Here is a 12,938-nt window from a genome sequence, read left to right on the forward strand (position 1 = left end):
GAATCACCTTCTTGGTTTGGTTTCTTGCTCTTATCTCTTTCTCTTTTCTTCTTAGCTTTTATCTTTTTATGCTGGTAAAATTCATATGTTGATGGCTTTTTTGTTTCTACCGGTAACGAAGGGAATGCTAGCCTTTGTGAAGGTTCTGATTCTCTCTTGAATGAGGCAAATATATTGTTGAGGTTTTGGATTGGCCCTTCTTAGAAATTGGAAAATCTATTATTCACCAAACGGCGTAGTAACTTAGCCAGTTTCTTCAAATATCTTTATTTGCTCTTTCAATTTTTTAATTTTTTTCCCTTTTGTTCTAAATAGAAAAAAAATCTTGTCCTGGTGAAGTTGTCTCTCTTGAAACTTGTTGTAATATTTATGAAGTAGAACAATAAGCTCATTAGAAATTTTAGTATTTGTATCCACCTTAGACTCCACCTGAGTGAGCTTGGTATCCATCTGAGCGATCTTGGAGTTAATTTTCTTTAGAGTGGTATTTTGAGCAAGGGGTGTTCTCTTATATCAATTGAGAGTTGCTTCTGTTGCATTGATATTTTCTTTAGAATAGTCTTTAGAGTTTTTATTGGGATCTTTTATGCACGTTTATATTCTTTCTTAGTAAATTCTTCAAGGGGGAATTCTATATCATAACAAGAATCGAATTGAAAACATGCATACAACAGAGGTTGGATGGTTTTATTTCAGGGTTTTTGGACTCATCTTTGGATCTTTTTGTAACAGGGTTGTCAATTTTGGTGATGATGATGGAGGTTTAGGGTGTGGTGAAGTGTCTTGTGGAAAGGTATAAGTTGATTTGTAGGATGAAGGTTTTGAAGAATAATCCACAAGAAAAGTAAATTTCCCATTATCTTCTCCAAGAGGCCCAATAGAAGTATCTCCTTTCATGTATCTCTTATAAAGCTTGAATACGAGGATTCTTCTTTTTCGTCTTTGTGGGGATAGTATGTCGTATGGTTTCCTTCAATCCATACATCAAATCTATCATCAGCATAGAGTTTACATGAACATTCAGGGTTTCTAGAACAATGTCATGTTATTGGGTCTTTGAACATATAGATTGGCCTTCCAGATGCCTCAAAGTTTTCTATGAAAGAAGATTCTAGGATTGGCTTGCAAAGTTTGCAATAATAGTCTGGATCATCTTTATCATGCATATCTCTTGGATCTTCTAGTGGCAGCATCATTAGTTGTGTAAGAAAGATTGATGGCGTCGGTCTGTTTTAGAGATTATTGTGGTTAAACCGGATTTCTGATGTAACTCCTTTTGAGATAATTTTGTTGTTAATTAATCTGACTGATTGTCTTCTCTCTGGTTCTATTCATAATTTGTCACCCACTTTTCATGTAATAGTTGTAACAACTTTTTTCTTGGAATTTGTCTGGGCACATGAACACGGCGAGGTTTTTCTTATGTATTTACTGAGATTAGTAGTGAAGAATCTCCAAATCCAGATCTATTGAGTCTGAAAGTATGATCTTGAATTCTGTAAATTATTTAATAGTAAAGGGTTACAATTATTGAGGATTATACCTGTGGGACTCTAATAATCTGGATTTGTACCTTAAGAGCTTCAAGTAGGTTTGGATCTGCAAGGGCCATGGTAAAATTTGGAAAAATTGTTACCTTAACAACCCCATTGTTCATTGTGGCTTCAATAGTACCAATACAAGCATCCTGGTATTTTAGATATCGAATATTCTGTAAAACAATTCATGCTACTACTGGTTTTCCTTTAGTGCCATGGTAATTGAGAGCTAAACGGATTGCACCAAAGTGAATATGCGAACCCGCTTCTATCCATCTTGCTGAAAATCTGAGGGAATTTCAGTGTAACAAATTGTTCTGTTGATGCTCCTATGATGAAGTGTTTATCAAATGAGATGATTGGACATACTCTTTAATAAGGTGTATGGATTAAAGACTTAACACTTTGGATGGGAGAAAATGAAGGTTTTTTATAAGCATAATAGATTGACGAGAAACACCACTATCTTTCTTCTTAGGTTCCTCTATTTACACTTTTGTCTTCATTTTAATCTCCACCAGCAAGTGAGCATTACTTAACGAAGTTAAGTCGGTCATTTGTTTCCTTGGAGACTAAAGCATAGCTCCCACATCAGTAGGCAAGTAAGAAACTATATCAGCTTCATCATCTATTGGCCCAATGGCTTATTACCTTAAACATGCAAACACATTATTATGGTAAAATTGGCCTAATACAGCAAAAAAGACAATAATTAGCACAATAGAACATGTAGGAGTTTATTTTGGTATCTACGACATTTGTTACAATGTTTCTAGATCTCATCGCATCGAGATGATGAGTTTCAGTGAAAAATATATTTTATTCGACCGATTCGTTTAGTTTAATATTTATTTATTTTTCTTGAAATTCGTCCGATTAAAGTAACGAGCTCCATTAAAATAATATCTTAATATATTTTTTTAATATGAAGTGTTTTTTAATATGAAAACAATTTAAATAGAACTCGTCATGCTGAGGTAACAAATTTCGCCTTCCATACTTAAATTTTATTTAGTACAAAGTATGAAATGGTTTGATTAAGCACTGAAATATGAAGATATATCACTAAAAATGTAAAGATTTACAATTATAAAATGATGCAAGAATAATAATCATATTAGAAGGAAAAAAAGTCAAGCTTTTGCAAGTGAAAGACTCAAATATTTTTAGATTTTTTTGCTTCAAATGAGAAATAACTTTCACCTCACACATATTTATAGACCTTCATGAAGCTCTTCTTGTAAGACTGTGCCGATATTTATTTAAATGACAAATAAATTCAATCTTAAAAACCACGAGATACCGTTACTTATTTCCATTTTCCTTTCGAAGTTTCTAGTCCTAAAAAACCCAAAAGGAATGAAAGAGGAAATTGCTCCGTAAGAAGCGTGGGCTGTTTCTGTACATTTATCGATTGAAAATCGAAAGTTCAAAAAGACTTTATCACAACCTTTTGCTAAAGCAGAGCATTTTGGATATAGTGATTTTTCCTTTTGTTATACTTTTCTTAATCTTCTTAACCTTTAAACTCTTCTTTTTTACAACCATTCAATAGAGACTGTTGACATTCATCTACCTTTTTGAACAGCTACATACAGACAATCTAATGAAAGAATTGCATCAGCTTCTCACATTGAAAATGTAAAACAGGTGATCACCTGCAAATAGTTCAAAAATAGTGTCAACATTTCATGATCTGAACAGCTTTTCCTGATGGTGGGAGTCATCAGACTAATCTTGGTTCGATATAATTTATCTCGGAATAGAAGTTGCAGTGTGAGATACTGAAAATAGAAAAAGGAAAATATACACGACCTTCATAAGGAGGGTTGAAATAGTTGTATCAAGACGGGAATGCAAAAAGCCTGTCCGATATCTTTGTGCGACATATCGGACACTCGGAACAAGCGAGCGAACAAGATTTACATACTGCAAAAATCAAAACATATGCATTTTCAGAAAACAATTGATTAAGGTGTGGGGTATCATTTATGGAATAGAAAGTGACTTACAACAAAAATGCCGACAAGGGAGAAGAATTGCTGCAGTTGGTGACTCAAACATACTTTACACATATGGGAATTGGCATCTCCATTTCCCAGGGATTGAGCTTTTTCCTTCATCTCTTGCATTCGGGCCTGTAAACATTGAAGACATTTAGTTGAAGTGCTCTACGTAAAACCATTAACATCCAGAAATGATGTAATTATGGCTATGGAATAATCAACCACAAGCTCCTATGCCTACCAATATTAGTAATATTGTTCGATAATGCATGGCATGACTGAGTGTAGTTCAAAAAGACAATACACATGCTTTATATCAGATATTCTTAGAACTGTAACAAACCTTCAGCCGAACAACCAGGGGTTCTCCTTGGGCATTTCATTGGCTGGTTTTGATGACACTTCTGAAACTTTTTTGCTCTTTGAGGACATTGTCACTTTCAGTGTTGTTTGTTTTTGGATCTTCGGCATTATCCAAACCATTGGTATGTTGCTATCTGTATTACTCAGGGTTAGCCGCTACCCTTTCTTCAACTTTGCCAAGAACCCACATGTTCGCTAAATCATTCTCCAGAGATGCCTCCCTTTCTTTGCTTCTTCAACCCTTTTCCTGTATTCATCCTCTATGAATTCCTTCTCAGTTAGGACAGCTTCAAGAGCTGCCTCCCGTTGTTTCCTAGCCTGCAGTTCCATCTTTAGATCATCGAGATCAAGATTCCACGACTCAAAACCATCACCGCTGCTCCAGAGAGCCGCCCCTTTTCCAGCTCTCGTGCTGTCACTATACTTGCGGTTGAAACCATTGACAGTCAGATTAGCAGAGCCTCGAGTGTTTGCCAACTCTTGAGCAGCCAATAATTCCTTCTCCAGTTTCGCATTCTGTACCGAGAGCTTGGTCACCTCGTTTTTCATCTCGGTTCTGCATAGATAAGCACAACTCGGTCTAAGATCAGTTCCAGGTGCAAGGAAGACAAAGGACTGTGCTAAAGTCAATTGAATCTTTTCCTTTAACAGGAGAAAGTATGTTGGTAATATTTCACAAAATCATAAGAATAGGAAATATTACTACATGAAAATAAAACAGCTGAAGCCCAATTGGACAATCCCAGCAATAATTATTTACCTGATATTGAACTTTTCCTTAACTCGTCAGATATTCAGATATGCCTGTTCAGAGGACAATGGTAATTTGTCGCCAGAGAGAGATGCCAACCGCTGCCAGAAGCTTCACCTTCTTCTGCAATTCCTCGTTCTCAGAACACTGTGAACAGCAAAACCAAAATCAAAATAATTGCATAAATATAATGGAGAAACCATCAGAGGTGATCGACCAGTGCTAAAAATTTATATTAGTCATTTGTGAATGTGGAAAAAAAGACATCAAGCGCAAAACTTTCACCTTGTCCTGCATTGTTCTTGGAGGATACGATTATCTGCTGATTTTATCGTGTCAAGGAGAAGAATCAATATGATTACATGAAAATAAAGAATCATTCCCAAGCCTTAACCAATGGGGGAACAGTGCCCATCAAATTCCGTAAATCAGAAGAATCAAATTGCTTACTTCTAGCTCAAAACTCTTTCGTTACACGGGTCATCAATCTCATACTGTCTGTTGCAACAAGAAGAATTAGAATTATAGCCAAGGCCAATGGCATCAAGGCCCAATCAAAGTAACATAGTTTGAATGTATTACTGAAACACATATAATAAACAGGATGAGAAACTACCTGCTGCATATCCACAAATGATGCATTAGCAATTGAATCTTCACCACTCTCCATTATACGCTGCTCTAAAACCCTCATTTGCCTCCTCTTTTCATGAATCTCTCTTTCCAAATTTTGAATCTATGTAGAAAAACACTACGGATTTGAGAAAAAGCATTCAAATTTAGTATTGAAGATACTGGAAATACTAGAACGAAAAGTTTGGTCTAGATAATACTCACTTCGTATTAGCATTACATTAATCTTAGAGATCCAGATAATTAAAGTTATCAGCGGACTCTAGAGTAAGTACAAATAATAGATCAGTACAATCTTTCCCTTTTCTGCATAGAAAAATAAGATGCACTAGAACCCAGAATACCAACTACAACAACAACCCCCACAACACAGGATCATTTCATCCAGCTACACGAACGTCCCTTGGTACTGCCTCTGATTAATATGTGCATAAATGTAAGACGGGAAAAGAGTACCTGAGTTTTGAGCGCTCAGGATCATTTACAGACTGGTCCACCAGGCGTTTCAGGGTACTTGTGCTAAATGCAATTTCTCCAGCAGCATCTTAACTTGTTCAACAAGAAGGTCCATCTGATCTGATGTCATCCACCCTAAAACCACAGAGCTTCCTTTTATCTTGAGATAATTACCACTCGGGAAAGAAGATGAACCAATGAAGAAGACAGTTCGGGTTTGAACTTCAACGAAGCAATGGAGAATGGTATGTTATTATCATGGAATATTCACGCAAAATGTTGTGTAGATGGTCAGGGATGCCAAATTTCAGCTACAGCTAGCAAATTAGAAAAAGGAATAGAATAGGATACTCTCTGCCCTTACTGAAATGATGATGATCTACCAAAGTATAAATGTCTAAAGGGTACCATAAAGAAGATTGAAAAGGAATCTGCCTGATGATTTCCACAAGTTATATTGCCTAATGTTCGCAAGATCTGTTTATAGCCCATTCATATATATTACGTTCCCCAAAAAATTATCTAATAGGTCTAAAGGCAGATTTTTTGGAGGGTTGCACTAAACAACAAAAGCGACTTAAATCATTATAAAAACAATTTTCTAAAAAAGAAAAGATTGAGAAAACTGAATTTCAGCAATAATTAAGATATAAAACATAACAAACAGAGATTTTAAATGTAGAATAAATTAAACTGAAGCTTACTGCCGGCAATTTAGTCCACCATAAGATCACCCGCTTGAGTTGTGTCAGTGACAGTACTGCTGGTTGGTGAGAGTTCATTCCTCCTGCTGGAGGATCTTTGCTGTTTGAACTCATAAGTTGAATCAGAAGCAAGAGTCTCAAGCGAAGATAGTGTATCTTTTTATTCTCACTATCTATGTGTAGGTACCATCACCCTGTACATCCACTTTCTGGTCAAGGAAAAGTGCCAAAATTAACATCATAATCATGCTAATAGAAGGAACCAATACCTCAAAAAGTTCTCATGACCAGATAATCCAGTCAGTCAAAAGAAAAGCAGACAGGGATAGCTGTAAAATAAATAACTAGAAGAGATATAGATTTAGAGAAACAGATGCATGGCTGAAGTATCAACACTCAAACTTTCCGGCTAATAGAACATACTTTGTTCCAACTTTATCATCTTAGGCCATTGTCCTTTTCTGTGAAATAGATACAGATATGAATGCTCTTTTGTGCACTCTTTCTTCATCAACCATCATATAAAAGAATCACATTTTGTTTACCAATTTATAATAAAAACTTACATTATCCTCACAAACAGAATTACTCCGTTGATGGGTTGGTAAATCACTCAACATCCAGGAATGGAATTTTTGGAAGAAACAAGTATAAGTTGGTAAGCCTTTGGATTCTGCTCATCAAGCAGCTTTGGCTTCTCTTCTTCCTCTAATCTTGACTGCATTTTCACCTGACCTTCCTCCAGCTATCTCATGCAACACAGCATGAAGAATACAGTAATAATTGATTCCATCACATGGAACAATATGACAATGAAAATGAAAATGCGAAACCTGTTGCTTTAAGATCATAAGTTCTTCATGATTAACCAACAACCACTCCCTGCCTTAGCTGATCAAGTTCTAGTTTGAGGACTGAAATTTCTTTCTGATACTTCTTAATCAATGATTTTTCATCAATAATCTGGAAATGATTTAATATGTAAGTCGCATAAGATTGAATCCTGTATGTTTGCATTTATGACTAGCAAAAATATATAAAGCATAGGCTATAGAACCTTATTCCGAGAAGCATAGATTTCCACACGCTTTGCCCTGCTTGCAAACTTCAAGGTATTATGAGTTTCCTCCATATTACTAGATGCAGGTGTAACTGTGCAAATAGCTGAATTCAAAGAAACAATTGCACCATAGATTAATATATTTTGACGCATATTGGTAAGGATATATAATTGCATACAAAAATTACATAATGAGATTAGAGAAATTGGAAGATGGAAGGAAATGACTTTTTGGTTGGAAGGAGGTGAAATCTAATAACCTAAATAACTAGCACAAATGTACAAATAAGATGATCAACTCACCGAAACATGTCCATGTCCACTTAATGAAGATTGCAGAAGGCGGGTAAGCTGGAGTCTCGATATGGAACATGGGATGCTTTTCCTTCACTTAACTTCCCAATTACCTTCACATTGAAACCAGAGGATCTATTTATAAAACTAAAAACAGTATCAAAGATACCAATCACTGACAACTCTGCAATGACCTATTCGACCAGAAACTGTATCCACTACAGAATGTTATTGTCTTCATTTTTCCACCAACTTAAAGAAATTATAATCCTGCAGAGTAGTTTAAGGGACATACACAAGGCTTCTATATTTTTCCCTTAGAATACACAGCAGGTGGCAGCATGGAGAAGTAATAAGCATTCATCAATACTTATACAAAAGTTATACAAGGACCTACAGTTCCGAGAGTCAGAAGACTTTTGTTTATGTAAGATCCTTCCTTTCTCCTTAACCCAGTTGTCTCAGTTTTTGAACTCTCAGATCCAGCTAAATCAATCAAATTCTGAACAAAGGAACAAAGAAATTAGCAAGTCAAGCCATTTATCAGAATTCAGAAAGGAACATTATTTTGAAAAGTGACAAATGACTTAAACCATACAAGTGAGAGAAGACCACTCCATCATATTCATCTCCGTGAGCGCTACTCTCAATCATCTGCAAATTTGTCAAGAGTTAAAAAAGGGCATATACAACATAGTATCCATTGTAGTGAAACAATAAAAACCAGACATCCAAAGTCCTAAGACAAACTAAATAACGAAAACCAGTTTTGTGTTTGTTGACAGGAAAATGATGAGTTACTAAATCAGGAATGTTTACCAGTGTGAATATGGTGTGACTTCGGCTACTGAACAGATTGAAGTTATTTGAACCAACATGACGATGCTCTGCCCACAAACACACACATTGGAACTTAGTACAAAACCCTAACAAATAGCGTATTCATTTCATAGCAGGCAAAAAATAAAAGGAAAAAGGAAAGAAAACAGAAAAAGGAACCCAAGAAAGCACCTTCCCCTGCAGCAAAAAGAAAGTGCATGTCCTGGAGATAAAACAACTTCTTCTTTTATGCCCTCCACATAAGTTCCCTGGAAAAGTGATGCCAACATAAGCAAAGTAGGAAACTGATTTACAGTGATTGCAAGCATTTAAATCTGCAACTTCATCAAACCATTTCTCAAACCGAAGCCACTCAAAAGAAAATGCATTTATCAGAAGATCCATTAGACTGATATACAAGTGAAGAACAGTGTGTATCAGTGTTGCACGTAACTTTTTGAGAGAATGAGACTGAATCATAAACCAAACACAAGGCAAAACTTTAAAAGGTTGAGCAAAAGACCTGAGCATTCTCTAACGCGCAAATTTTGACCAGTTGGATCAAGTCGTTTATCACCTGTTATAAGGAGCACAAGAATACAAAATCTTATTAAAAGAGTTTTAACATGAATGGAAAGGAACAGAATCCTGATACTGAACCCAATAGGTTATATAATTAATAGTTGAACAATACCATTCTCACTAAAGTAACATCATAAAAAACAGTAGTAACAGATGTGAAACCTGAAGGAACAAATTCCAACTTCAAGGGCCATTTCATAAATAAGCAAACTTAAAAATGCAACTCACCTCATTGTAGATTTCAAGATATGACACACGAAGTAAGAATTCTCGCCTGGAGTCTGGATCACAAGCATAGTAGTCAACACTTGACAAAAGGAATGGAAGAAAATGGCATTGATCTTACAATTCTGTAGCTACCTAATAAATAATGTCAGAACACTTACATCTTGTAATACTGAACACGTCCTTTATTGCCAATGGTAATGCCAGGAGCAGTTTGATCCCCCTGTGCATATTATCAACGAAACAAGTCAAAAGTAAGATGACTGAAATAATTTATAGTTATGTGATTCGATAACAAAAGACTCATAATGAAAAACATAGGACAAACTATTGATAATTTTAAGGATGTATCATGCCTTGCCAGGTAATATAAATTGGATTGGAATGTAATAAAAAAATCCTCAAGATCATACTACTTAAATCAGTTTTTCATAAAAAGGGGTGCAAATGAATATACAGCTCTGTTGCAAGAGAACATCCCTAGACCGAAGTTAGATGGTAAAAAGTACTTGAAACGCAAATGCAAAATTCCTTTTCTTTTACCTTTTGTATGGTACTTAAGAGAAGCAGATAGTACGGAATGTTAAGTTAATAACAGAGACATGGTTCAGTTCATTAGTACTTATAGTTATATTAGGTAAAGATGTTCTTATCATGAACAACTTTCCTGAAACATTACCATGCTACATATGTTATTACGAACTTCAGGACAAATAAATTTTGAAAGCCGGAGTTGGGGGTCTAGGTTCCCAAGTTGTTAAGCACAATGATGAAAGAACTGCATTGAGTAGATGCTTTCAAGAAATTCAAATGCAATGCTTATGCCCAGAAAGAAACATTGCAAATTCACAATGTAAAATCTATACAATTTGCAATGATTATTTGTTATTGTTAAGCGGTGTTATCACATAGCTGTTAAGTATTGAGGTTCCTGGGGTTTTATACTAAAGTTGGGTCCACCACCAATAACCAATTGTTTATAGATGGGATGCCCCATTTTAGGTTGAAAACCCATGGTGAGGTTGTCCTCGTCAGAAGTGTTGACTAGTGCTATCCCATATTTAGTGCCAATTGGCTTTAGGTGTATTATTGTATAATTTAAAGGTACTATTTGTGGAGGAAATTCCATTACAGTTAACTATTTTGGTTACCTTCAGCAACTGCCCCATCAAGAAAATTCAATAAAATGGAATATGAACTTGTAACTTTGCTACAGTTAAAGAACTATACGTACAACCAAATTGATAGTATAATCAACAAAGTCTACAAAGACATCTACTTCATACAAAGCAACAAAAATTGACACAGCGAGACTCTAATAATTCTTATGACGCCACTAAAAATAGGGAAATAGTAGATAAAAGAAATTTGATGCGAAGCTTACATGCATGGTGTGTCTTCCCACTACTTGTAACACCATAAGCAAAAGCAGTTCCTAAAATTCAACGAGCCAAAATTAACTTCAATTAGAAACATAATACAAGGTCAACATTGACACAAATCAACAAGATTGAGAAACATGGAAATAAATGACCTCCAAACAATTAATCTTTAGGCTTTTTTGTTAAATTTTAACTAGCACTTACGGTAAAGAACTTGATATTTAATTCAGTTTTCATACCATTAACACCTTCCATTGCAGCCTTTACTACAGGTTTAGCAGCTTTCATAAACCTCTTGAGAAGTTGCATGGGGTCCAAATACTCTGTCTGTAAAAAAAAGAAGGTTAGTAACATCCATATGCAATCCACATCATTACAATGCTTAAAGCTCGCATTTGTGCTAGATCAGTTTAAAAAAAAAATATCAAATCTTTATAAATTAAACATTGTTTTACCTACTATAACACCACCAAATCGCCCAAAAAATAATGGAAATCTCTTCATTTATCGCAATACTTTTCAAAGAGATACGTAATCAATTTAGATGTTGACACTTGACACTAAAAAGTGGGGGAAACTATCAGCAACAAGTTTCAACACTGAACGTGAAAAGCAATTAGAAATTACCAAATGCGTAAGCTGTAGCAGGATTATCATGTCTAACAATCTTATCCCCGTCCGCATACCACGCGATCTCGTCCCCTCTCTGAAATTCCCTTTCACTATAACCGGACAAAATAAAAACGAGTAAATAAATAAAAAAAATACATTAGCTTAACATATAAAACAATGACAGGCAATACAATAGAAAAAAATCATTTACATAAATCTTACAAGCTACACTCAGATCTACACTTACTTCAGTGGCCGAAACCGAATCGTAACTGAAATACTATCCGCTGATATCCGCCCTTCCACCGGCTCGCCAACTATCTCCTCCGGCGCGTAAGCCACTGGTGTGCGAGCATTGTAACCACTCGAACCCTGGCACATCGAATCATACCTGGACCGACTCGGCGTCGTGGATCGAGAACCGTATCCACCTCCGATTTGAAATACGAAGACGACGACGACGAGCACGTGCGAGGATTAGTTTGTTACTCAAACGAAGAGGTTGAAGAAGTGGATGAGAACGGACTCGAAGGTTTACGATACGAAAACGGCGAACTACTTGCTCGATAAGAAGACGCCATCTTAGAGAGAGTGTGTGTGAAATTGTGTGTAGACTCACTTGAGTCAATAACTCGGTATAGAATGCGTAAGAATATGAAAAATGGAGAAGAACAAGAGAATGTGTCAGTAAGCTCACATGGCTTGACACACAAGAGCATTTCTTTTTTCCTTTTCTATAATAAAAATGTGTTTAACGCTTATTGCTTGCAAAGGTAGTAGAAACAATAGCCGGAGAAGAGTTGCAGAGAAACGAAATTAAAAAAAAAAAAAGAGTTGAAGAGACATGAAAGATTTCAATCCGAAGGACCCACTGGTGGGAGAAAGAGGACGATGGATTGTTTTTATGTAAATTTTTAGTTTTGAATTTTAGAAATTTGAAATTATTGTTATTTTTATCGTGGAGGTTGACGGTGACGTGGAAGGTGAGAGTAGATGGGAGTTTAATGGACCCTTGCGGTTTTAGTTGAGAGATTTTGAAAAAGTAAATGAGCGGGAATAACCGTGAGGCGGGGAAATTGCTAATCCAGGACTGAGGACAAAGCTAATTATTACGTGTTTTGTTAATTTCTAAACATAAATTAATATTATCGAGTGTTTTAATTTATACTAATTAAAAAAAAGTGGATAATCCACCACACTTTATTTTTTATGAAATTAAAACTTTATATTATCACTATATTAATAACCATTTGTATCATGTTCTTTTACACCTTAATAAGAAATGCTTATAAAAATTAATTTACCAATATTATGAAGTCATTAGTTTAAAATTTATAAAATTATGAATAGATAAAAATACTCTGTTAATAATATAAATTATCATATATAATAATTATGGATTGAATAATTAATTTTAGTAAGTAGCATTAGTTTTATAACTCAGATTTATATCTACCGAAACAAATATAATTATTGGACATTATAAAATTAAACAAAAAAATTATTAAGAAAT

General features: G+C 35.2%; 1 protein-coding gene and 1 pseudogene across 1 annotated transcript in view; both read right to left on the reverse strand.

The window, feature by feature from the left end:
• The window catches only part of LOC120145072 (coatomer subunit alpha-1-like), a 26,970-nt gene extending 18,565 nt beyond the window's left edge, over nt 1–8,405 (reverse strand). The window contains exons 1-3 of the mRNA XM_039158976.1: nt 8,393–8,405; nt 4,938–4,943; nt 4,148–4,154 (exon numbers count right to left, since the gene is read on the reverse strand). The gene's annotated coding sequence lies outside the window, so the exon portion shown is untranslated. The remainder of the gene's footprint in view (nt 1–4,147; nt 4,155–4,937; nt 4,944–8,392) is intronic.
• On the reverse strand, nt 2,917–12,205 carry LOC120145073 (annotated as a pseudogene).
• Nucleotides 12,206–12,938: the final 733 nt, after the last annotated feature.

This window comes from Hibiscus syriacus, unplaced genomic scaffold, assembly GCF_006381635.1.
Source record: "Hibiscus syriacus cultivar Baekdansim isolate YM2019G1 unplaced genomic scaffold, ASM638163v2 tig00110893_pilon, whole genome shotgun sequence".
Lineage (NCBI taxonomy): Eukaryota > Viridiplantae > Streptophyta > Magnoliopsida > Malvales > Malvaceae > Hibiscus > Hibiscus syriacus.